This window comes from Sinohyriopsis cumingii, chromosome 14, assembly GCF_028554795.1.
Source record: "Sinohyriopsis cumingii isolate HCF-2022 chromosome 14, ASM2855479v2, whole genome shotgun sequence".
NCBI classification, from domain to species: domain Eukaryota; kingdom Metazoa; phylum Mollusca; class Bivalvia; order Unionida; family Unionidae; genus Sinohyriopsis; species Sinohyriopsis cumingii.
Window position 1 is genome coordinate 10,445,863 of NC_142974.1, and position 23,722 is coordinate 10,469,584.

General features: G+C 37.9%; 6 pseudogenes; all 6 read left to right on the top strand.

Annotated features, from left to right (window-relative positions):
• Positions 1-39: 39 nt before the first annotated feature.
• Positions 40-492, top strand: LOC149783214 (protein BUD31 homolog pseudogene; annotated as a pseudogene).
• A 4,067-nt stretch (positions 493-4,559) lies between these two features.
• LOC149783215 (protein BUD31 homolog pseudogene) lies at positions 4,560-4,970 on the top strand (annotated as a pseudogene).
• Positions 4,971-9,009: 4,039 nt separating this feature from the next.
• LOC149783216 (protein BUD31 homolog pseudogene) lies at positions 9,010-9,420 on the top strand (annotated as a pseudogene).
• A 4,077-nt stretch (positions 9,421-13,497) lies between these two features.
• On the top strand, positions 13,498-13,968 carry LOC149783217 (protein BUD31 homolog pseudogene; annotated as a pseudogene).
• Positions 13,969-17,917: 3,949 nt separating this feature from the next.
• On the top strand, positions 17,918-18,328 carry LOC149783218 (protein BUD31 homolog pseudogene; annotated as a pseudogene).
• A 4,013-nt stretch (positions 18,329-22,341) lies between these two features.
• LOC149783219 (protein BUD31 homolog pseudogene) lies at positions 22,342-22,752 on the top strand (annotated as a pseudogene).
• The last annotated feature ends 970 nt before the right edge of the window (positions 22,753-23,722 follow it).

Consider the following 23,722-nt stretch of genomic DNA (forward strand, 5'->3'; position numbering starts at 1 on the left):
ACTGTTGCAAACATTTCTGAGACGGGTGACTGTTCTAGAATGCAAATATTCGCTCCAAGTTTAAGTGCAAACCATACAACGATGCTTAATTTAAAGACAATAAGGAAATGTTCTGCAGAGAGACATGAGTTGATAAAGCCAGGCCTAGAGCAGGACGACAAGATGAAAGCGGCCGAACAAGAGTCTCAAGGTGGTGAAAGAAAAGTGGAAGCGCTTTGGCCAGTTTTTCATATTGATCAACATAAATCCAGATACATGTGCGACTTGCCCTGTACCAGCGACACCATTAGTAGAGAGTTGTGCGAGTACGCTTTAGAGAAGAATAAAGCAGATAAAATTCCCTTCGCGAAATGGAAGAAGCAGGGTCATGAAGACCTCTGCTGTCTTCCTTGTATTGAGGCCCATTGCACATGTCGTAACCCTAAAGCCAACCTAGCAGAGGATAACACAGGAGCCTGTATTTACTGCGGATGTAGAGGTTGTACTGGCTGATGCCGCTTTTTTGAATTGAAAAGATGTGTCAAGCCGAAAAATCATGTGTCTGAACAGACTTACAACTTCTTTATAGAAAACGGATGGCCAATTCATAATTGTATTCTGCTGATTTAAGGATGCTTCAGTGACCGGTTCCATGACGATGTTTTTGTCCACAGACGCGGTGGTTGGTCATGTTGGATACATTGTACTGGACAATAATTAGTGCCAATATCATAATCTTGTTCAATTGATCTCATTTGGTAATCGTGATAGATCTGAATGATATGATAGGAAACTTGATCTCTCTTAATCATCTGAAAGTAATATTATCTTATACTGTATACAACTGTTATTAAAATTTAGTCTCGGGGTACATCCTTTATTGTATCGCGTATGATGTCATAAAAAAATCAATGAGATGAATATATTTAATTGACTGAGAAATCTTCCGCAATTCCTTTCAAGACATCATTATTTTATGCAGCGTTATATATGAACATTATTTTCTTTTCAAAGTTTTGATAGCAGTTAATGCCATACACATTTGTCAAAATATGCAAACAGACTGTAAGCGGATATATCATTGATACAAATGGGCCCATTTTTAAGACTTATCTGCAAAATCCATGTGTACAAATTCGTTCATAATTTTTGCAATAGAAACAAATAAAAACATTTAATCGTTGAGTTTCTTTATCAACCGCATAACTTGATATATTTTCGGAATGAGCTAATTTTGATCATGTTCATAAATTAGTTCATGCCTACATACGTACGCACGAATCTACGTATCTATTTTCCTATCTATATATATACCTACTTACCTACCTACATCCATCCATCCATACATATATACATACATACATACATACATACATACATACATACATACATACATACATGCATGCACATCAATTAAAGAACGTGTATACGTGATGGCATGCATAACATGTACAAGGATACATGGATATACATATATTTGCACGTGGGCATACATGAAGCAAAGCTTGAGCGAACGAGGAAGGTGCGTACCTATACGTACATAAATGAATCGGCTCATTGATCCATACATCCGTGCATGCATGCAAATACATACATACATACATACATACATACATACATACATACATACATACATGCATACATATATACATACATACAATACAATACAATACAATACAATACAATACAATACAATACAATATAATACATACATACATACATATAAAATTTCTATGCCGTTGATATTTGCACAAATCAGTTTTCCAGTAAGATGAGTGTGTGGTATGCGAGCTTTCCCGTAATATACATGCATTTTTTGCGTCCAAAGACCATTTGGAAAGCACCGGTGCTCATAGTGTGACCACAAGTCTTTTCCCTGAGCGAGAAGTTTTGAAATGCATTCTTTACTTAAATTCCTGATGCAATTCAAAATAATTTTCATCAACGACGATTGTAGATATTGTATTTGTCTTGAACACACGTGTCTGCTGCTTTGATTGGGCTACTTCTGCTACCTTGCATATTATTGGTATTTCACTGGCTACATACTGTGAAGTGACAATGAAAGGTATACATACCTCACATCAAATTCATACTCAAAACACTCCTGAAACACCTAATTCACAAATATACCCATATCTTTATTACAAAGCAATAATATTTCAAAACGAGACATCATAGCGCTAAAAGATAAATTTGCCAGGGGCCGTATTACCAAACTCTTCTCTGCCACCTATGTTTAATCTTACAAATACATGCCTCGAGCACGAGTTTCAACCCTATGAGGACAGAGGTGTGATATCTGTGATCGGTAAGGGCGGTCGCCTTGGAATATTAGGCCACCTGCAGCCCCAAATGGAAAGCTATTCCGAGTCCAAATGTATGTTATTGATTCATCCTTGATTACGGCAATATAAATGTTCATCATATGCAAATGACCTGCATGCCTGGGAACAAAATCAACTCAAGACTGAAACGTGGGAAGTACCTGATGAAGATTAAGTTGTAGACTCGTTTATAGCCCTTGCTGATATCGTCACGTGAGTAATGAAACGTGCAAGACGGAAGTCGAATATAAATCTTCCAATTTTTCAAACATTCACATAGACTGATATACACAAATGCAGGTATACAATTTCGTCAGGTGACCGTTTTAGTTTTTTTTTAAAAAAATACACTTTATTTATGTATCCGTCTGTTGGGGTTGGGCTTTGGGTTCTTACTGTCCAATGCAGTTAACATGACAATATCATTTAGATGTGTAAAACTTGTGCAAAACAGTCGGGCAACCGCAACCTTATTTCAATCTCCCTCACCACTCCGGTGGCCTAGTGGTTAGACTTTCCATCTCGGATGCGGGAGGTCGTGGGTTGAATCCACGACCGAATCAAACCAAAGACTTTCAAAAATGGTACTAATAGCTGCCTCGATTGGCGCTCTGCATCAAGAGGTTAGTTTTAAGGCTCGTCGGCTTGGTGTCAGGATAATGTGACTGGGTGGGACATCATGCTGCATGTCTGCGGCATGATGCCCTAGTGCTAGGCATCACTGCAAACTGCCACATTGCAGGCATTGTAGCTATATGACTGTAAAATTGTTAATGGTACGTTACAAATCCAAATCACATGACATCACATCAGTCTCCCTCTCCATGCAATATTTATATATTATCTGCATGAACTGTGATATCGGTGGTTTCTAGATAATATATCATGACAAATTATTTTACTGCGCCATGTCTGGTACATTTTATTGATGATTGCGCTGAATGAGGGATATAAAGTGTGCCAAAGGCGGGACAGTTCCCGAAACGGGCATATGCCCATGTTCCGAACGGGGTCATTTTGGGAGTAAGCGAATGTCTCGCCACATTATTTTTATGCAGGAAAACACGCTTGTGTTCTTAAATCATTGGCTGGGATTGAGCGGTCTTGCGTTTCTTTTAATATTTAACATTTTTACAACCTTTAATCATTCTTTGATCAAGGGATACATTAGCCGCGTGTATCAGTGAATGCATCCAGATATTTCCTTCGAAATATGTGTTATTTGAATCGGAAAATCTACTTGTTTCCATTGACTTTGAAAAATTGCTGTGTTCAAATGTCATGTGGTCTTATACATACATAAATATATTAATACATTCATACATACATACATACATACATACATACATACATACATACATACATACATACATACATACATATTTACACACACAAACACACACATACATACCTACATACCTACATACATACATACATACATACATACATACATACATACATACATACCTACATAAAGGGGCCCCGAGTGGCAGAGTGGTTTAAAGCGCTCTTCGTTACGGACCACTGGCAGCTCACCTCTGCCTGCATGGGTTCGAGTCTCGGATTCAGCCAATGTCAGTATGTGAAAAAGCTTGCCGGTAGCTTTTCGTGGGTCGGTGGTTCTTTCCGGGGTTTTCCCGGGTTCTTCCTCCACCGTTAATACTGACTGCCATGTATAGCCGATCGTGTGCTGAAAAATGGCGTGAAACACAACAACACCAACAACATATATTCATACATACATACTTTATTGACATGTCGGAAATATCTTTCTTTTACGTGCTATCAGGTGTCGGGTGTAGATTTCTATTTCTGCTACTAAATGTGCTTTAATAACAATAATGCAGGTTTACAGTTAGTATACGTTATATATATTTGTTTCGTTGGCACTAGCTTCACAATTTCCTTTTAGGCACATACTCACCTCACTTTCTCGTATGGCATCTACTCATGCCGGATGCTTAACAATAGGGTGTCATTAGTACAACATATGTTATGTGCAGTATGGCGTATCAACTAATCCTTGAACAGGTTTATTATTGGTCAGTTTGATGTATAAATGGTTTTATTTACAAAATAGAACTAAACACCGACAATGGTAAGGTGACACTATAAAAGACACATATTTTTAGATGCAGTGATACTCCTTCTTACTGATGCACACTGATTAACACTGTTGCAAACATTTCTGAGACGGGTGACTGTTCTAGAGTGCAAATATTCGCTCCAAGTTTAAGTGCAAACCATACAACGATGCTTAATTTAAAGACAATAAGGAAATGTTCTGCAGAGAGACATGAGTTGATAAAGCCAGGCCTAGAGCAGGACGACAAGATGAAAGCGGCCGAACAAGAGTCTCAAGGTGGTGAAAGAAAAGTGGAAGCGCTTTGGCCAGTTTTTCATATTGATCAACATAAATCCAGATACATGTGCGACTTGCCCTGTACCAGCGACACCATTAGTAGAGAGTTGTGCGAGTACGCTTTAGAGAAGAATAAAGCAGATAAAATTCCCTTCGCGAAATGGAAGAAGCAGGGTCATGAAGACCTCTGCTGTCTTCCTTGTATTGAGGCCCATTGCACATGTCGTAACCCTAAAGCCAACCTAGCAGAGGATAACACAGGAGCCTGTATTTACTGCGGATGTAGAGGTTGTACTGGCTGATGCCGCTTTTTTGAATTGAAAAGATGTGTCAAGCCGAAAAATCATGTGTCTGAACAGACTTACAACTTCTTTATAGAAAACGGATGGCCAATTCATAATTGTATTCTGCTGATTTAAGGATGCTTCAGTGACCGGTTCCATGACGATGTTTTTGTCCACAGACGCGGTGGTTGGTCATGTTGGATACATTGTACTGGACAATAATTAGTGCCAATATCATAATCTTGTTCAATTGATCTCATTTGGTAATCGTGATAGATCTGAATGATATGATAGGAAACTTGATCTCTCTTAATCATCTGAAAGTAATATTATCTTATACTGTATACAACTGTTATTAAAATTTAGTCTCGGGGTACATCCTTTATTGTATCGCGTATGATGTCATAAAAAAATCAATGAGATGAATATATTTAATTGACTGAGAAATCTTCCGCAATTCCTTTCAAGACATCATTATTTTATGCAGCGTTATATATGAACATTATTTTCTTTTCAAAGTTTTGATAGCAGTTAATGCCATACACATTTGTCAAAATATGCAAACAGACTGTAAGCGGATATATCATTGATACAAATGGGCCCATTTTTAAGACTTATCTGCAAAATCCATGTGTACAAATTCGTTCATAATTTTTGCAATAGAAACAAATAAAAACATTTAATCGTTGAGTTTCTTTATCAACCGCATAACTTGATATATTTTCGGAATGAGCTAATTTTGATCATGTTCATAAATTAGTTCATGCCTACATACGTACGCACGAATCTACGTATCTATTTTCCTATCTATATATATACCTACTTACCTACCTACATCCATCCATCCATACATATATACATACATACATACATACATACATACATACATACATACATACATACATGCATGCACATCAATTAAAGAACGTGTATACGTGATGGCATGCATAACATGTACAAGGATACATGGATATACATATATTTGCACGTGGGCATACATGAAGCAAAGCTTGAGCGAACGAGGAAGGTGCGTACCTATACGTACATAAATGAATCGGCTCATTGATCCATACATCCGTGCATGCATGCAAATACATACATACATACATACATACATACATACATACATACATACATGCATACATATATACATACATACAATACAATACAATACAATACAATACAATACAATACAATACAATATAATACATACATACATACATATAAAATTTCTATGCCGTTGATATTTGCACAAATCAGTTTTCCAGTAAGATGAGTGTGTGGTATGCGAGCTTTCCCGTAATATACATGCATTTTTTGCGTCCAAAGACCATTTGGAAAGCACCGGTGCTCATAGTGTGACCACAAGTCTTTTCCCTGAGCGAAAAGTTTTGAAATGCATTCTTTACTTAAATTCCTGATGCAATTCAAAATAATTTTCATCAACGACGATTGTAGATATTGTATTTGTCTTGAACACACGTGTCTGCTGCTTTGATTGGGCTACTTCTGCTACCTTGCATATTATTGGTATTTCACTGGCTACATACTGTGAAGTGACAATGAAAGGTATACATACCTCACATCAAATTCATACTCAAAACACTCCTGAAACACCTAATTCACAAATATACCCATATCTTTATTACAAAGCAATAATATTTCAAAACGAGACATCATAGCGCTAAAAGATAAATTTGCCAGGGGCCGTATTACCAAACTCTTCTCTGCCACCTATGTTTAATCTTACAAATACATGCCTCGAGCACGAGTTTCAACCCTATGAGGACAGAGGTGTGATATCTGTGATCGGTAAGGGCGGTCGCCTTGGAATATTAGGCCACCTGCAGCCCCAAATGGAAAGCTATTCCGAGTCCAAATGTATGTTATTGATTCATCCTTGATTACGGCAATATAAATGTTCATCATATGCAAATGACCTGCATGCCTGGGAACAAAATCAACTCAAGACTGAAACGTGGGAAGTACCTGATGAAGATTAAGTTGTAGACTCGTTTATAGCCCTTGCTGATATCGTCACGTGAGTAATGAAACGTGCAAGACGGAAGTCGAATATAAATCTTCCAATTTTTCAAACATTCACATAGACTGATATACACAAATGCAGGTATACAATTTCGTCAGGTGACCGTTTTAGTTTTTTTTTAAAAAAATACACTTTATTTATGTATCCGTCTGTTGGGGTTGGGCTTTGGGTTCTTACTGTCCAATGCAGTTAACATGACAATATCATTTAGATGTGTAAAACTTGTGCAAAACAGTCGGGCAACCGCAACCTTATTTCAATCTCCCTCACCACTCCGGTGGCCTAGTGGTTAGACTTTCCATCTCGGATGCGGGAGGTCGTGGGTTGAATCCACGACCGAATCAAACCAAAGACTTTCAAAAATGGTACTAATAGCTGCCTCGATTGGCGCTCTGCATCAAGAGGTTAGTTTTAAGGCTCGTCGGCTTGGTGTCAGGATAATGTGACTGGGTGGGACATCATGCTGCATGTCTGCGGCATGATGCCCTAGTGCTAGGCATCACTGCAAACTGCCACATTGCAGGCATTGTAGCTATATGACTGTAAAATTGTTAATGGTACGTTACAAATCCAAATCACATGACATCACATCAGTCTCCCTCTCCATGCAATATTTATATATTATCTGCATGAACTGTGATATCGGTGGTTTCTAGATAATATATCATGACAAATTATTTTACTGCGCCATGTCTGGTACATTTTATTGATGATTGCGCTGAATGAGGGATATAAAGTGTGCCAAAGGCGGGACAGTTCCCGAAACGGGCATATGCCCATGTTCCGAACGGGCTCATTTTGGGAGTAAGCGAATGTCTCGCCACATTATTTTTATGCAGGAAAACACGCTTGTGTTCTTAAATCATTGGCTGGGATTGAGCGGTCTTGCGTTTCTTTTAATATTTAACATTTTTACAACCTTTAATCATTCTTTGATCAAGGGATACATTAGCCGCGTGTATCAGTGAATGCATCCAGATATTTCCTTCGAAATATGTGTTATTTGAATCGGAAAATCTACTTGTTTCCATTGACTTTGAAAAATTGCTGTGTTCAAATGTCATGTGGTCTTATACATACATAAATATATTAATACATTCATACATACATACATACATACATACATACATACATACATACATACATACATACATATTTACACACACAAACACACACATACATACCTACATACCTACATACATACATACATACATACATACATACCTACATAAAGGGGCCCCGAGTGGCAGAGTGGTTTAAAGCGCTCTTCGTTACGGACCACTGGCAGCTCACCTCTGCCTGCATGGGTTCGAGTCTCGGATTCAGCCAATGTCAGTATGTGAAAAAGCTTGCCGGTAGCTTTTCGTGGGTCGGTGGTTCTTTCCGGGGTTTTCCCGGGTTCTTCCTCCACCGTTAATACTGACTGCCATGTATAGCCGATCGTGTGCTGAAAAATGGCGTGAAACACAACAACACCAACAACATATATGCATACATACATACTTTATTGACATGTCGGAAATATCTTTCTTTTACGTGCTATCAGGTGTCGGGTGTAGATTTCTATTTCTGCTACTAAATGTGCTTTAATAACAATAATGCAGGTTTACAGTTAGTATACGTTATATATATTTGTTTCGTTGGCACTAGCTTCACAATTTCCTTTTAGGCACATACTCACCTCACTTTCTCGTATGGCATCTACTCATGCCGGATGCTTAACAATAGGGTGTCATTAGTACAACATATGTTATGTGCAGTATGGCGTATCAACTAATCCTTGAACAGGTTTATTATTGGTCAGTTTGATGTATAAATGGTTTTATTTACAAAATAGAACTAAACACCGACAATGGTAAGGTGACACTATAAAAGACACATATTTTTAGATGCAGTGATACTCCTTCTTACTGATGCACACTGATTAACACTGTTGCAAACATTTCTGAGACGGGTGACTGTTCTAGAGTGCAAATATTCGCTCCAAGTTTAAGTGCAAACCATACAACGATGCTTAATTTAAAGACAATAAGGAAATGTTCTGCAGAGAGACATGAGTTGATAAAGCCAGGCCTAGAGCAGGACGACAAGATGAAAGCGGCCGAACAAGAGTCTCAAGGTGGTGAAAGAAAAGTGGAAGCGCTTTGGCCAGTTTTTCATATTGATCAACATAAATCCAGATACATGTGCGACTTGCCCTGTACCAGCGACACCATTAGTAGAGAGTTGTGCGAGTACGCTTTAGAGAAGAATAAAGCAGATAAAATTCCCTTCGCGAAATGGAAGAAGCAGGGTCATGAAGACCTCTGCTGTCTTCCTTGTATTGAGGCCCATTGCACATGTCGTAACCCTAAAGCCAACCTAGCAGAGGATAACACAGGAGCCTGTATTTACTGCGGATGTAGAGGTTGTACTGGCTGATGCCGCTTTTTTGAATTGAAAAGATGTGTCAAGCCGAAAAATCATGTGTCTGAACAGACTTACAACTTCTTTATAGAAAACGGATGGCCAATTCATAATTGTATTCTGCTGATTTAAGGATGCTTCAGTGACCGGTTCCATGACGATGTTTTTGTCCACAGACGCGGTGGTCATGTTGGATACATTGTACTGGACAATAATTAGTGCCAATATCATAATCTTGTTCAATTGATCTCATTTGGTAATCGTGATAGATCTGAATGATATGATAGGAAACTTGATCTCTCTTAATCATCTGAAAGTAATATTATCTTATACTGTATACAACTGTTATTAAAATTTAGTCTCGGGGTACATCCTTTATTGTATCGCGTATGATGTCATAAAAAAATCAATGAGATGAATATATTTAATTGACTGAGAAATCTTCCGCAATTCCTTTCAATACATCATTATTTTATGCAGCGTTATATATGAACATTATTTTCTTTTCAAAGTTTTGATAGCAGTTAATGCCATACACATTTCTTAAATTATGCAAACAGACTGTAAGCGGATATATCATTGATACAAATGGGCCCATTTTTAAGACTTATCTGCAAAATCCGTGTGTACAAATTCGATCATAATTTTTGCAATAAAAACAAATAAAAACATTTAATCGTTGAGTTTCTTTATCAACCGCATAACTTGATATATTTTTGGAATGAGCTAATTTTGATCATGTTCATAAATTAGTTCATGCCTACATACGTACACACGAATCTACGTATCTCTTTTCCTATCTACATATATACCTACTTACCTAACTACCTACATCCATCCATCCATCCATCCATCCATACATACATACATACATACATACATACATACATACATACATACATACATACATACATGCATGCACATCAATTAAAGAACGTGTACACGTGATGGCATGCATAACATGTTCAAGGATACATGGATATACATATATTTGCACGTGGGCATACATGAAACAAAGCTTGAGCGAACGAGGAAGGTGCGTACCTATACGTACCTACATGAATCGGCTCATTGATCCATACATCCGTGCATGCATGCAAGTACATACATACATACATACATACAAACATACATACATACATACATACAATACAATACAATACAATACAATACATACATACATACATATAAAATTTCTATGCCGTTGATATTTGCACAAATCAGTTTTCCAGTAAGATGAGTGTGTGGTATGCCAGCTTTCCCGTAATATGCATGCATTTTTTGCTTCCAAAGACCATTTGGAAAGCACCGGTGCTCATAGTGTGACCACAAGTCTTTTCCCTGAGCGAAAAGTTTTGAAATGCATTGTTTACTTCAATTCCTGATGCAATTCAAAATAATTTTCATCAACGACGATTGTAGATATTGTATTTGTCTTGAACACACGTGTCTGCTGCTTTGATTGGGCTACTTCTGCTACCTTGCATATTATTGGTATTTCACTGGCTACATACTGTGAAGCGACAATGAAAGGTATACATACCTCACATCAAATTCATACTCAAGACACGCCTGAAACACCTAATTCACAAATATACCCAAATCTTTATTACAAAGCAATAATATTTCAAAACGAGACATCATAGCGCTAAAAGATAAATTTGCCAGGGGCCGTATTACCAAACTCTTCTCTGCCACCTATGTTTAATCTTACAAATACATGCCTCGAGCACGAGTTTCAACCCTATGAGGACAGAGGTGTGATATCTGTGATTGGTAAGGGCGGTCGCCTTGGAATATTAGGCCACCTGCAGCCCCAAATGGAAAGCTATTCCGAATCCAAATGTATGTTATTGATTCATCCTTGATTACGGCAATATAAATGTTCATCATATGCAAATGACCTGCATGCCTGGGAACAAAATCAACTCAAGACTGAAACGTGGGAAGTACCTGATGAAGATTAAGTTGTAGACTCGTTTATAGCCCTTGCTGATATCGTCACGTGAATAATGAAACGTGCAAGACGGAAGTCGAATATAAATCTTCCAATTTTTCATACATTCACATAGACGCATATTACAAATGCAGGTATACAATTTCGTCAGGTGACCGTTTTAGGCTTTTTTTTAAAAAAAATACACTTTATTTATGTATCCGTCTGTTGGGGTTGGGCTTTGGGTTCTTACTGTCCAATGCACTTAACATGACAATATCATTTAGATGTGTAAAACTTGTGCAAAACAGTCGGGCAACCGCAACCATATTTCAATCTCCCTCACCACTCCGGTGGCCTAGTGGTTAGACTTTCCATCTCGGATGCGGGAGGTCGTGGGTTGAATCCACGACCGAATCAAACCAAAGACTTTCAAAAATGATACTAATAGCTGCCTCGCTTGGCGCTCTGCATCAAGAGGTTAGTTTTAAGACTCGTCGGCTTGGTGTCAGGATAATGTGACTGGGTGGGACATCATGCTGTATGTCTGCGGCATGATGCCCTAGTGCTAGGCATCACTGCAAACTGCCACATTGCTGGAATTGTAGCTATATGACTGTAAAATTGTTAATGGTACGTTACAAATCCAAATCACATGACATCACATCAGTCTCCCTCTCCATGCAATATTTATATATTATCTGCATGAACTGTGATATCGGTGGTTTCTAGATAATATATCATGACAAATTATTTTACTGCGCCATGTCTGGTACATTTTATTGATGATTGCGCTGAATGAGGGATATAAAGTGTGCCAAAGGCGGGACAGTTCCCGAAACGGGCATATGCCCATGTTCCGAACGGGGTCATTTTGGGAGTAAGCGAATGTCTCGCCACATTATTTTTATGCACGAAAACACGCTTGTGTTCTTAAATCATTGGCTGGGATTGAGCGGCCTTGCATTTCTTTTAATATTTAACATTTTTACAACCTTTAATCATTCTTTGAGCAAGGGATACATTAGCCGCGTGTAAGATGTGAATGCATCCAGATATTTCCTTCGAAATATGTGTTATTTGAATCGGAAAATCTACTTGTTTCCATTGACTTTGAAAAATTGCTGTGTTCAAATGTCATGTGGTCTTATACATACATAAATATATTAATACATTCATACTTACATTCATACATACATACATACATACATACATACATACATACATACATACATATTTACACACACAAACACACACATACATACATACATACATACATACAAACATACATACATACATACATACATACATACCTACATACATACATACATACAAACATACATACATACATACATACATACATACATCCATCCATCCATCCATCCATTCATCGATACATACATACATACATGCATACATACATACATACATACATACATAAAGAGGCCCCGAGTGGCCGAGTGGTCTAAAGCGCTCTTCGTTACGGACCACTGGCAGCTCACCTCTGCCTGCATGGGTTCGAATCTCGGATTCAGCCAATGTCAGTATGTTAAAAAGCTTGCCGGTAGCTTTTCGTGGGTCGGTGGTTCTTTCCGGGGTTTTCCAGGGTTCTTCCTCCACCGTTAATACTGACTGCCATGTATAGCCGATCGTGTGCTGAAAAATGGCGTTAAACACAACAACAACAACATATATGCATACATACATACTTTATTGACATCTCGGAAATATCTTTCTCTTACGTGCTATCAATTGTCGGGTGTAGATTTCTATTTCTGCTACTAAATGTGCTTTAATAACAGTAATGCAGGTTTACAGTTAGTATACGTTATATATATTTGTTTCGTTGGCACTAGCTTCACACTTTCCTTTTAGGCACATACTCACCTCACTTTCTCGTATGGCATCTACTCATGCCGGATGCTTAACAATAGGGTGTCATTAGTACAACATATGTTATGTGCAGTATGGCGTATCAACTAATCCTTGAACAGGTTTATTATTGGTCAGTTTGATGTATAAATGGTTTTATTTACAAAATAGAACTAAACACCGACAATGGTAAGGTGACACTATAAAAGACACATATTTTTAGATGCAGTGATACTCCTTCTTACTGATGCACACTGATTAACACTGTTGCAAACATTTCTGAGATGGGTGACTGTTCTAGAGTGCAAATATTCGCTCCAAGTTTAAGTGCAAACCATACAACGATGCTTAATTTAAAGACAATAAGGAAATGTTCTGCAGAGAGACATGAGTTGATAAAGCCAGGCCTAGAGCAGGACGACAAGATGAAAGCGGCCGAACAAGAGTATCAAGGTGGTGAAAGAAAAGTGGAAGCGCTTTGGCCAGTTTTTCATATTGATCAACATAAATCCAGATACATGTGCGACTTGCCCTGTACCAGCGACACCATTAGTAGAGAGTTGTGCGAGTACGCTTTAGAGAAGAATAAAGCAGATAAAATTCCCTTCGCGAAATGGAAGAAGCAGGGTCATGAAGACCTCTGCTGTCTTCCTTGTATTGAGGCCCATTGCACATGTCGTAACCCTAAAGCCAACCTAGCAGAGGATAACACAGGAGCCTGTATTTACTGCGGATGTAGAGGTTGTACTGGCTGATGCCGCTTTTTTGAATTGAAAAGATGTGTCAAGCCGAAAAATCATGTGTCTGAACAGACTTACAACTTCTTTATAGAAAACGGATGGCCAATTCATAATAGTATTCTGCTGATTTAAGGATGCTTCAGTGACCGGTTCCATGACGATGTTTTTGTCCACAGACGCGGTGGTCATGTTGGATACATTGTACTGGACAATAATTAGTGCCAATATCATAATCTTGTTCAATTGATCTCATTTGGTAATCGTGATAGATCTGAATGATATGATAGGAAACTTGATCTCTCTTAATCATCTGAAAGTAATATTATCTTATACTGTATACAACTGTTATTAAATTTTACTCTCGGGGTACATCCTTTATTGTATCGCGTATGATGTCATAAAAAAATCAATGAGATGAATATATTTAATTGACTGAGAAATCTTCCGCAATGCCTTTCTATACATCATTATTTTATGCAGCGTTATATATGAACATTATTTTCTTTTCAAAGTTTTGATAGCAGTTAATGCCATACACATTTGTCAAAATATGCAAACAGACTGTAAGCGGATATATCATTGATACAAATGGGCCCATTTTTAAGACTTATCTGCAAAATCCGTGTGTACAAATTCGTTCATAATTTTTGTAAAAAAAACAAATAAAAACATTTAATCGTTGAGTTTCTTTATCAACCGCATAACTTGATATATTTTCGGAATGAGCTAATTTTGATCATGTTCATAAATTAGTTCATGCCTACATACGTACGCACGAACCTACGTGTCTATTTTCCTATCTACATATATACCTACTTACCTAACTACCTACATCCATCCATCAATACATACACACATACATGCATGCACATCAATTAAAGAACGTGTACACGTGATGGCATGCATAACATGTACAAGGATACATGGATATACATATATTTGCACGTGGGCATACATGAAGCAAAGCTTGAGCGAACGAGGAAGGTGCGTACCTATACGTACATACATGAATCGGCTCATTGATCCATACATCCGTGCATGCATGCAAATACATACATACATACATACATACATACATACATACATATAAAATTTCTATGCCGTTGATATTTGCACAAATCAGTTTTCCAGTAAGATGAGTGTGTGGTATTCCAGCTTTCCCGTAATATACATGCATTTTTTGCGTCCAAAGACCATTTAGAAAGCACCGGTGCTCATAGTGTGACCACAAGTCTTTTCCCTGAGCGAAAAGTTTTGAAATGCATTCTTTACTTAAATTCCTGATGCAATTCAAAATACTTTTCATCAACGACGATTGTAGATATTGTATTTGTCTTGAACACACGTCTCTGCTGCTTTGATTGGGCTACTTCTGCTACCTTGCATATTATTGGTATTTCACTGGCTACATACTGTGAAGTGACAATGAAAGGTATACATACCTCACATCAAATTCATACTCAACACACGCCTGAAACACCTAATTCACAAATATACCCAAATCTTTATTACAAAGCAATAATATTTCAAAACGAGACATCATAGCGCTAAAAGATAAATTTGCCAGGGGCCGTATTACCAAACTCTTCTCTGCCACCTATGTTTAATCTTACAAATACATGCCTCGAGCACGAGTTTCAACCCTATGAGGACAGAGGTGTGATATCTGTGATCGGTAAGGGCGGTCGCCTTGGAATATTAGGCCACCTGCAGCCCCAAATGGAAAGCTATTCCGAATCCAAATGTATGTTATTGATTCATCCTTGATTACGGCAATATAAATGTTCATCATATGCAAATGACCTGCATGCCTGGGAACAAAATCAACTCAAGACTGAAACGTGGGAAGTACCTGATGAAGATTAAGTTGTAGACTCGTTTATAGCCCTTGCGGATATCGTCACGTGAATAATGAAACGTGCAAGACGGAAGTCGAATATAAATCTTCCAATTTTTCATACATTCACATAGACGCATATTACAAATGCAGGTATACAATTTCGTCAGGTGACCGTTTTAGGCTTTTTTTTAAAAAAAATACACTTTATTTATGTATCCGTCTGTTGGGGTTGGGCTTTGGGTTCTTACTGTCCAATGCACTTAACATGACAATATCATTTAGATGTGTAAAACTTGTGCAAAACAGTCGGGCAACCGCAACCATATTTCAATCTCCCTCACCACTCCGGTGGCCTAGTGGTTAGACTTTCCATCTCGGATGCGGGAGGTCGTGGGTTGAATCCACGACCGAATCAAACCAAAGACTTTCAAAAATGATACTAATAGCTGCCTCGCTTGGCGCTCTGCATCAAGAGGTTAGTTTTAAGACTCGTCGGCTTGGTGTCAGGATAATGTGACTGGGTGGGACATCATGCTGTATGTCTGCGGCATGATGCCCTAGTGCTAGGCATCACTGCAAACTGCCACATTGCTGGAATTGTAGCTATATGACTGTAAAATTGTTAATGGTACGTTACAAATCCAAATCACATGACATCACATCAGTCTCCCTCTCCATGCAATATTTATATATTATCTGCATGAACTGTGATATCGGTGGTTTCTAGATAATATATCATGACAAATTATTTTACTGCGCCATGTCTGGTACATTTTATTGATGATTGCGCTGAATGAGGGATATAAAGTGTGCCAAAGGCGGGACAGTTCCCGAAACGGGCATATGCCCATGTTCCGAACGGGCTCATTTTGGGAGTAAGCGAATGTCTCGCCACATTATTTTTATGCAGGAAAACACGCTTGTGTTCTTAAATCATTGGCTGGGATTGAGCGGTCTTGCATTTCTTTTAATATTTAACATTTTTACAACCTTTAATCATTCTTTGATCAAGGGATACATTAGCCGCGTGTATCAGTGAATGCATCCAGATATTTCCTTCGAAATATGTGTTATTTGAATCGGAAAATCTACTTGTTTCTATTGACTTTGAAAAATTGCTGTGTTCAAATGTCATGTGGTCTTATACATAAATAAATATATTAATACATCCATACATACATACATACATACATACATACATACATACATACATACATACATACATATTTTCACACACAAACACATACATACAATCATACATACATACATACATACATACATACATACATCCATCCATCCATCCATACATACATACATAGATATATACATACATACATACATACCTACATAAAGGAGCCCCGAGTGGCCGAGTGCTCTAAACCGCTCTTCGTTACGGACCACTGGCAGCTCACCTCTGCCTGCATGGGTTCGAGTCTCGGATTCAGCCAATGACAGTATGTGAAAAAGCTTGCCGGTAGCTTTTCGTGGGTCGGTGGTTCTTTCCCGGGTTTTCCCGGGTTCTTCCTCCACCGTTAATACTGACTGCCATGTATAGCCGATCGTGTGCTGAAAAATGGCGTTACACACAACAACACCAACAACATATATGCATACATACATACTTTATTGACATCTCGGAAATATCTTTCTTTTACGTGCTATCTATTGTCGGGTGTAGATTTCTATTTCTGCTACTAAATGTTCTTTAATAACAATAATGCAGGTTTACAGTTAGTATACGTTATATATATTTGTTTCGTTGGCACTAGCTTCACAATTTCCTTTTAGGCACATACTCACCTCACTTTCTCGTATGGCATCTACTCATGCCGGATGCTTAACAATAGGGTGTCATTAGTACAACATATGTGCAGTATGGCGTATCAACTAATCCTTGAACAGGTTTATTATTGGTCAGTTTGATGTATAAATGGTTTTATTTACAAAATAGAACTAAACACCGACAATGGTAAGGTGACACTATAAAAGACACATATTTTTAGATGCAGTGATACTCCTTCTTACTGATGCACACTGATTAACACTGTTGCAAACATTTCTGAGACGGGTGACTGTTCTAGAGTGCAAATATTCGCTCCAAGTTTAAGTGCAAACCATACAACGATGCTTAATTTAAAGACAATAAGGAAATGTTCTGCAGAGAGACATGAGTTGATAAAGCCAGGCCTAGAGCAGGACGACAAGATGAAAGCGGCCGAACAAGAGTCTCAAGGTGGTGAAAGAAAAGTGGAAGCGCTTTGGCCAGTTTTTCATATTGATCAACATAAATCCAGATACATGTGCGACTTGCCCTGTACCAGCGACACCATTAGTAGAGAGTTGTGCGAGTACGCTTTAGAGAAGAATAAAGCAGATAAAATTCCCTTCGCGAAATGGAAGAAGCAGGGTCATGAAGACCTCTGCTGTCTTCCTTGTATTGAGGCCCATTGCACATGTCGTAACCCTAAAGCCAACCTAGCAGAGGATAACACAGGAGCCTGTATTTACTGCGGATGTAGAGGTTGTACTGGCTGATGCCGCTTTTTTGAATTGAAAAGTTGTGTCAAGCCGAAAAATCATGTGTCTGAACAGACTTACAACTTCTTTATAGAAAACGGATTGCCAATTCATAATTGTATTCTGCTGATTTAAGGATGCTTCAGTGACCGGTTCCATGACGATGTTTTTGTCCACAGACGCGGTGGTCATGTTGGATACATTGTACTGGACAATAATTAGTGCCAATATCATAATCTTGTTCAATTGATCTCATTTGGTAATCGTGATAGATCTGAATGATATGATAGGAAACTTGATCTCTCTTAATCATCTGAAAGTAATATTATCTTATACTGTATACAACTGTTATTAAATTTTAGTCTCGGGGTACATCCTTTATTGTATCGCGTATGATGTCATAAAAAAATCAATGAGATGAATATATTTAATTGACTGAGAAATCTTCCGCAATGCCTTTCTATACAACATTATTTTATGCAGCGTTATATATGAACATTATTTTCTTTTCAAAGTTTTGATAGCAGTTAATGCCATACACATTTCTTAAATTATGCAAACAGACTGTAAGCGGATATATCATTGATACAAATGGGCCCATTTTTAAGACTTATCTGCAAAATCCGTGTGTACAAATTCGTTCATAATTTTTGCAATAAAAACAAATAAAAACATTTAATCGTTGAGTTTCTTTATCAACCGCATAACTTGATATATTTTTGGAATGAGCTAATTTTGATCATGTTCATAAATTAGTTCATGCCTACATACGTACACACGAATCTACGTATCTCTTTTCCTATCTACATATATACCTACTTACCTAACTACCTACATCCATCCATCCATACATACATACATACATACATACATACATGCATGCACATCAATTAAAGAACGTGTACACGTGATGGCATGCATAACATGTACAAGGATACATGGATATACATATATTTGCACGTGGGCATACATGAAACAAAGCTTGAGCGAACGAGGAAGATGCGTACCTATACGTACCTACATGAATAGGCTCATTGATCCATACATCCGTGCATGCATCAAGTACATACATACATACATACATACATACATACATACATACATACATACATACAATACAATACAATACAATACAATACATACATACATACATATAAAATTTCTATGCCGTTGATATTTGCACAAATCAGTTTTCCAGTAAGATGAGTGTGTGGTATGCCAGCTTTCCCGTAATATGCATGCATTTTTTGCGTCCAAAGACCATTTGGAACGCACCGGTGCTCATAGTGTGACCACAAGTCTTTTCCCTGAGCGAAAAGTTTTGAAATGCATTGTTTACTTAAATTCCTGATGCAATTCAAAATAATTTTCATCAACGACGATTGTAGATATCGTATTTGTCTTGAACACACGTGTCTGCTGCTTTGATTGGGCTACTTCTGCTACCTTGCATATTATTGGTATTTCACTGGCTACATACTGTGAAGCGACAATGAAAGGTATACATACCTCACATCAAATTCATACTCAAAACACGCCTGAAACACCTAATTCACAAATATACCCATATCTTTATTACAAAGCAATAATATTTCAAAACGAGACATCATAGCGCTAAAAGATAAATTTGCCAGGGGCCGTATTACCAAACTCTTCTCTGCCACCTATGTTTAATCTTACAAATACATGCCTCGAGCACGAGTTTCAACCCTATGAGGACAGAGGTGTGATATCTGTGATCGGTAAGGGCGGTCGCCTTGGAATATTAGGCCACCTGCAGCCCCAAATGGAAAGCTATTCCGAATCCAAATGTATGTTATTGATTCATCCTTGATTACGGCAATATAAATGTTCATCATATGCAAATGACCTGCATGCCTGGGAACAAAATCAACTCAAAACTGAAACGTGGGAAGTACCTGATGAAGATTAAGTTGTAGACTCGTTTATAGCCCTTGCGGATATCGTCACGTGAATAATGAAACGTGCAAGACGGAAGTCGAATATAAATCTTCCAATTTTTCATACATTCACATAGACGCATATTACAAATGCAGGTATACAATTTCGTCAGGTGACCGTTTTAGGCTTTTTTTTAAAAAAAATACACTTTATTTATGTATCCGTCTGTTGGGGTTGGGCTTTGGGTTCTTACTGTCCAATGCACTTAACATGACAATATCATTTAGATGTGTAAAACTTGTGCAAAACAGTCGGGCAACCGCAACCATATTTCAATCTCCCTCACCACTCCGGTGGCCTAGTGGTTAGACTTTCCATCTCGGATGCGGGAGGTCGTGGGTTGAATCCACGACCGAATCAAACCAAAGACTTTCAAAAATGATACTAATAGCTGCCTCGCTTGGCGCTCTGCATCAAGAGGTTAGTTTTAAGACTCGTCGGCTTGGTGTCAGGATAATGTGACTGGGTGGGACATCATGCTGTATGTCTGCGGCATGATGCCCTAGTGCTAGGCATCACTGCAAACTGCCACATTGCTGGAATTGTAGCTATATGAATGTAAAATTGTTAATGGTACGTTACAAATCCAAATCACATGACATCACATCAGTCTCCCTCTCCATGCAATATTTATATATTATCTGCATGAACTGTGATATCGGTGGTTTCTAGATAATATATCATGACAAATTATTTTACTGCGCCATGTCTGGTACATTTTATTGATGATTGCGCTGAATGAGGGATATAAAGTGTGCCAAAGGCGGGACAGTTCCCGAAACGGGCATATGCCCATGTTCCGAACGGGCTCATTTTGGGAGTAAGCGAATGTCTCGCCACATTATTTTTATGCAGGAAAACACGCTTGTGTTCTTAAATCATTGGCTGGGATTGAGCGGTCTTGCATTTCTTTTAATATTTAACATTTTTACAACCTTTAATCATTCTTTGATCAAGGGATACATTAGCCGCGTGTATCAGTGAATGCATCCAGATATTTCCTTCGAAATATGTGTTATTTGAATCGGAAAATCTACTTGTTTCTATTGACTTTGAAAAATTGCTGTGTTCAAATGTCATGTGGTCTTATACATAAATAAATATATTAATACATCCATACATACATACATACATACATACATACATACATACATACATACATACATACATATTTTCACACACAAACACATACATACAATCATACATACATACATACATACATACATACATACATCCATCCATCCATCCATACATACATACATAGATATATACATACATACATACATACCTACATAAAGGAGCCCCGAGTGGCCGAGTGCTCTAAACCGCTCTTCGTTACGGACCACTGGCAGCTCACCTCTGCCTGCATGGGTTCGAGTCTCGGATTCAGCCAATGACAGTATGTGAAAAAGCTTGCCGGTAGCTTTTCGTGGGTCGGTGGTTCTTTCCCGGGTTTTCCCGGGTTCTTCCTCCACCGTTAATACTGACTGCCATGTATAGCCGATCGTGTGCTGAAAAATGGCGTTACACACAACAACACCAACAACATATATGCATACATACATACTTTATTGACATCTCGGAAATATCTTTCTTTTACGTGCTATCTATTGTCGGGTGTAGATTTCTATTTCTGCTACTAAATGTTCTTTAATAACAATAATGCAGGTTTACAGTTAGTATACGTTATATATATTTGTTTCGTTGGCACTAGCTTCACAATTTCCTTTTAGGCACATACTCACCTCACTTTCTCGTATGGCATCTACTCATGCCGGATGCTTAACAATAGGGTGTCATTAGTACAACATATGTGCAGTATGGCGTATCAACTAATCCTTGAACAGGTTTATTATTGGTCAGTTTGATGTATAAATGGTTTTATTTACAAAATAGAACTAAACACCGACAATGGTAAGGTGACACTATAAAAGACACATATTTTTAGATGCAGTGATACTCCTTCTTACTGATGCACACTGATTAACACTGTTGCAAACATTTCTGAGACGGGTGACTGTTCTAGAGTGCAAATATTCGCTCCAAGTTTAAGTGCAAACCATACAACGATGCTTAATTTAAAGACAATAAGGAAATGTTCTGCAGAGAGACATGAGTTGATGAAGCCAGGCCTAGAGCAGGACGACAAGATGAAAGCGGCCGAACAAGAGTCTCAAGGTGGTGAAAGAAAAGTGGAAGCGCTTTGGCCAGTTTTTCATATTGATCAACATAAATCCAGATACATGTGCGACTTGCCCTGTACCAGCGACACCATTAGTAGAGAGTTGTGCGAGTACGCTTTAGAGAAGAATAAAGCAGATAAAATTCCCTTCGCGAAATGGAAGAAGCAGGGTCATGAAGACCTCTGCTGTCTTCCTTGTATTGAGGCCCATTGCACATGTCGTAACCCTAAAGCCAACCTAGCAGAGGATAACACAGGAGCCTGTATTTACTGCGGATGTAGAGGTTGTACTGGCTGATGCCGCTTTTTTGAATTGAAAAGTTGTGTCAAGCCGAAAAATCATGTGTCTGAACAGACTTACAACTTCTTTATAGAAAACGGATTGCCAATTCATAATTGTATTCTGCTGATTTAAGGATGCTTCAGTGACCGGTTCCATGACGATGTTTTTGTCCACAGACGCGGTGGTCATGTTGGATACATTGTACTGGACAATAATTAGTGCCAATATCATAATCTTGTTCAATTGATCTCATTTGGTAATCGTGATAGATCTGAATGATATGATAGGAAACTTGATCTCTCTTAATCATCTGAAAGTAATATTATCTTATACTGTATACAACTGTTATTAAATTTTAGTCTCGGGGTACATCCTTTATTGTATCGCGTATGATGTCATAAAAAAATCAATGAGATGAATATATTTAATTGACTGAGAAATCTTCCGCAATGCCTTTCTATACAACATTATTTTATGCAGCGTTATATATGAACATTATTTTCTTTTCAAAGTTTTGATAGCAGTTAATGCCATACACATTTCTTAAATTATGCAAACAGACTGTAAGCGGATATATCATTGATACAAATGGGCCCATTTTTAAGACTTATCTGCAAAATCCGTGTGTACAAATTCGTTCATAATTTTTGCAATAAAAACAAATAAAAACATTTAATCGTTGAGTTTCTTTATCAACCGCATAACTTGATATATTTTTGGAATGAGCTAATTTTGATCATGTTCATAAATTAGTTCATGCCTACATACGTACACACGAATCTACGTATCTCTTTTCCTATCTACATATATACCTACTTACCTAACTACCTACATCCATCCATCCATCCATACATACATACATACATACATACATACATACATACATACATGCATGCACATCAATTAAAGAACGTGTACACGTGATGGCATGCATAACATGTACAAGGATACATGGATATACATATATTTGCACGTGGGCATACAT